Raw genomic sequence first — 5,000 nt, forward strand, 5'->3', positions numbered from 1 at the left:
CACGTGATCCAAGACCATGATGAATCACACTTCTGCCGTACCTCCTTTGTGCCATTGCCGTCCTGGACAGAAGCGCTGGTGAATTAGAGGTGACGGGACTCAATCCTCCCTTGGTTTAGGTCCTGAAGCCCCATGGGCGTGTTGAAGATCCATAGCAATTCCTTCTTTTTTTTTTTTTTTTTTTTTTCTCCTTCTTCTTCTTCTTCTTCTTCTTCTTCTTCTTCTTCTTCTTCTTCTTCTTCTTCTTCTTCTTCTTCTTCTTCTTCCTCTTCTTCTTCTTCCTCTTCCACCTCCTCTTCAAACGAGAGGGAATGAAATGAGTAAGAGGTTGGAGACATGGGAACGAGAAGAGGAAGTTCCAAGGAAAAGGGGGAGGGAGAGGGGGGAAAGGGGGGAGGGGGTGGAAGTAGACAACCCGCAGGTGCTTCTTCAAAGACCGCAAAGACAAGGGACAAGAGGAACTAGGCTTGGCCATATGGCCGCCTGTAGGAGGAGGAGGAGCACAGGGAAGAAACTGGCCGGGTGAAACAGCGTAAATTACGTGCATGCGCGCGCGTGCACACACGCATACATACATACTGATATACATACACATACAAACATACATACATACACATACATGCACACATACATACACATACATGTATACAGATACATGCACACACACATACATACATACATACATACACATGCACACACACACATATATACATACATACATACACATACAAGCACACATACATACATAAATACATACATACATATATACAAACATACACACATGCATGAAGACACACATTCATACATACATACACACATACACACACATACAGCTTTACCCTTACTCTGAGCTTTCGTGTATGTCTGTGCGTTATCCTCAGGTCCTTAGTATAATTTTTTTTTATGTCTAACTTTTTTTGGGACATCTTTCCTACTTACCAGCCTATCTATTTACCTACCTACCTACCTACCCACTTACCTAGCTGCCTGCCTGCTTACTTACCTAAAACCAACTCACCACCTACCTACCTACCTACCAGCCTACCTACCAGCTTACCTATTTACCTACTTACCTAGATGCCTGCCCACTTACCTAAAACTCATTTACCCACCTACCTACAGTACCTACCTACACTCTTTTACCTATTGCCAAGTCTACCTACTTACCTTCTACTTATCTACCTATCTACCCACTGTTCTTTGTTCTCATCCTAGCCATACCCTGTTCACTCGTTGTTCTTCCTCTGTTCTTCACCTTTCCTTACTTCCTGTTCATTTGAACTCCTCTGACGTAACTGATTCAGGGCCAAATGCTGTAATGACTGCCATTTATTTTATACAATTAGTTTTTTTGTCTTTTATTGTTTGTTTGTTTGTTTGTTTATTATTTTTTGTTTGATTTTTAGTTATTATTTATCTCTGAATTTATTATTATTTACTATTTACTTGTTTGTTTATTATTCAACTATACCTATGCATTTATTTATTCATTTTATTTATTATTGTTTATATTATGTATTTTTTTTTATTTATCATTATTATAATTTTGTTTTTCGCATCCGACCCAGTTATGGACCAAAAGGTCTCCTGTCGGCATGCTCCGCCTTTGTAATCCTTTGTAAAAGGGAATGAGAATGAATACAAGAAATATTTTCATCAAAATCATCTAACATCATCCAAGATGAAGAAATGTCACTGGGTATCAATAGGAGGTTGGTCACTGAGCATATGCTGTTTCAGCATTGTAGCATATTTCGGCATATTTCCTCTCTGTCTCTCTCTCTCTCTTTCTCTTTCTCTCTCTCTCGTCCTGAGGGAGCACCTGGACTTCCCCAGTGGTTACCTTCTGTGTCAACACACGCGACCGATGACGTCGTGCTGACATTGCGCATAGGTTCGCGTTTTAAGTCGCTACTGCGCAGGATGATGTGGGAGGGGAGACTCGTAGAAGTAGAATGTAATCGACGTGGCTATGTCGTTGCTTTGAGTAGTTTTCATTTTTATTTTATCGTTATTATTGTTATATATATATTTTTTTTTTTCGAGAAACCCATTTTATGTTGCAAAGATTCTTTCAAGACAAACTTGCGCGCGCGTGGCTATGGGACCCATCTTGTTGCTGACTCATTCCGAGTTAACGAAATTATCTTCGTTTTGTTGATCCTACATGATTGTCCACTTTTCGGAGGCGTCTCTTCGGCTTTGGTCTCGGCTTCGATCAAATCAACTACCGAAGCCAAAACTCAGTGTGTTTGTTGTTTAAATAAAAATGTATAAAAAAAGATGGATATGGCAACATCGGCCTTTTGCGCTTAGGCATTGGCTCGAAAATCGTGACGACATGACGTCACAAGTAAACAAAAAAAATTGCTGCTCTTCTACTTCATACTGACCTCATCACCTGAAACACCTCTCGGCTTGAGCTCTGAGAGGCTCTGGCTCTTCTTGCACTCTCTTTATCTCTTTTCGACATAAATTCGTTCTCTTTTGGTGAGTCAGCACTGACGTGTTCTCTTGTCGAAGCCATTTTTTTTGACTTGGCGAAATGGGATTTTTTTTTTTTATCTTTCTGATTTTCGTCAGTCAATTTTATTTAGCGCCGAAGACAGGGGAGCGATCCCCCCCCCCCCCCACGTCCGGTGGAGTATTGAGTCTAATTTGATCTAACCCTACGACGGAAAAGTATATATATATAGATATATATATATATATATATATATATACCACAATTTACTTTAATTCTAAGCCATCAACATCGAGAAACTCGAGGATGCATAAATGCAGAAAGTGAAACGTGGTACAGCCAAGGACCCGAACCTACGTTAACGCGTGACAAGTGATAGTGACTTAACCGATCGTGCCATCAAGAGAGATACAAGTTGAGCGCAACTTTTCTTTTTATATATATATATATATATATATATATATATATATATATATTCTTGTCTGTCAGGAAACGTTTTTATTTTTATTTATTTTTTTTTCTATTTATGTATTCATCTTCGGCTGGGGAACTAATACCCAGGGGATGAGGAAAGGTGCTGGTACCCCGTCCCCCCACCCCTTATCCCCCAGGGGACGCTGGAAATGTCAGTTCCTCGCATTAAGGTAGCTGTGTTCCGTCACCTTTGCCCTTAGTGCTCGGACTTCTAGGGGTCCTTGTTTTGCGAAGGACAATTGGTTCAGTTTTTTTTTTTTTTTTTGTTTTTTTTTTTTTTTTTTTTTTTGACCCCCTGGGAGAGGCTACTTTGACTCAAGTGATCGTCACCTTTAAGACGACCTCGGACTTAATAAATCCTTGAAGACATTCTTCTGGTTCTGCCTCTTCAACCTCTTCTTCGTCCTCTTCCTCTTCTTTGTCTTCCTCTTCTTTTTCTTCTATTTCTTCTCGCATCTCTTCTCTTCCTTCTCTTCCCCCCTTTCCCTCCTCTTTCTCTTCCCCGTCCTCTCTTCCTCTTCCTCCTATTTCTTTTCCCCACCTCCTCAAGCTCCTCCTCTTGCCTCCTCTTCCTCCTCCTATCCCCTCTTCCTCTTGCTTCCTCTTCTTCTGTCTCTTCCTTCCCTTCCCCTTACTCTTCCTTCCCTATGTAATTCTTCAACCGCCCCCCCCCCCGGCGTCCTCTATTTCATTTTAGTCGTATCTAAATTACGACCTCCTCCTTCTTCTCCTTCCTCCTCCACTCCTCCTCCTCCTCCCCCTCCTCCCCCTCCTCGTTCTCTCATCTCCTCTTCCTCCTCCTCCTCCTCGTTCTCTCACCTCCTCTTCCTCCTCCTCCTCTTCATCCTCTTCCCCCTCCTCCTCCTCCACCTCTCTCCTCCACCTCCTCCTCTTGCCCCTACTCCTCCTCCTGCACTTCCTCTTCCCCTCCTTTTCCTCCTCTCTCTCCTCCTTCTCCCTCTCCCACTCCTCCTTCCCCTCCTCCTCTTCCTCCGTTGCTGGAGGACGTCGTGGCACAAAAAAGAAAAAGACGCGGACGTCGAAGTTGATGGAGGTGAAAGAAGAAAAAAAAAGAGGAAGAAGAAGACGAAAAGGAAGAAATGGGGGGGGAGGAGGAGGAAGAATAGCAGGAGGGAAAAGAAATGGAAGAATAGGAGGAGGGAGAGAAGGAAGAACAGGAGAAGGAGGAGGAAGAATAGTAGAAGGAAAAGGTTAAAAGGAAGAAGTGGAGGAGGAGGAGGAAGAAAAGGAGGAGGAGGAGGAGGAGGAGGAGAGCGAAAAGGAAAAAGAGGAATAAGAAAAGGAAGACAAAAAGAGGAAGAAGAGAAAGAGGAAAGAGGATCAGAAGAAGACATACAGGCGTCGTAGTCGATGGGGAAAGAAAGCAAGAGGAAGAGGAGGAGGAGGAGGAGGACGAAAAAGAGAAAGAGGAGGAGGAGGAGGAGAAGGAGGAGAGCAGGTAGATAAGAGGAAGAGAAGGCGGGAATGAAAGAAATATTGGTGAAGAAAAAATTGAGGAGAAAATTGAGGGAAAAATTGAGGAGGAGGAAAGAAGAAGACAGAGAGATCGGTAAACGGAATGTTGGAGAAATGAAACGGAGGAGGAGGAGAGAGAAAGAGGAGGAGGAGAAGGAGGAGAGAGGAGGAGGAGAAGGTAGGAGGAGGAAGGGGTAGAAGGAGGAGAGTAGATTAGTAGTAGGAGGAGGAGAAAAATGGCTGAAAATATAATTTATTTCCATCGCCACGGAGATGAATAAAATCGTCTGGCGTCAACTCGAACGAAAGGGGGAAGTACCACCCGGGACGCAAGGGACCCCTTGAAGGGGGGGGAATGGGTCGGAACCCTAAGGGTAGGGAAGGGCTGCTGAATGAAATCGCCTGCCGCCAAACCTTAAAAAGGAAGAGTTGGTGGTGGTGGTGGTGGAGTAAGTGATGGTGGAGGAAATGGTGGTGGTGGAGGAAGTGAATGGCGGTGATGGAAGTGGATGGTGGTGGTGGAAGAAATGATGGAGGAAGTGAATGGTGGGGGTGGAGGAAGTGATGGTGGAAGTGGATGGTGGTG

Source organism: Oratosquilla oratoria, chromosome 27 (assembly GCF_046742065.1).
Source record: "Oratosquilla oratoria isolate Oo_2021 chromosome 27, ASM4674206v1, whole genome shotgun sequence".
Lineage (NCBI taxonomy): Eukaryota > Metazoa > Arthropoda > Malacostraca > Stomatopoda > Squillidae > Oratosquilla > Oratosquilla oratoria.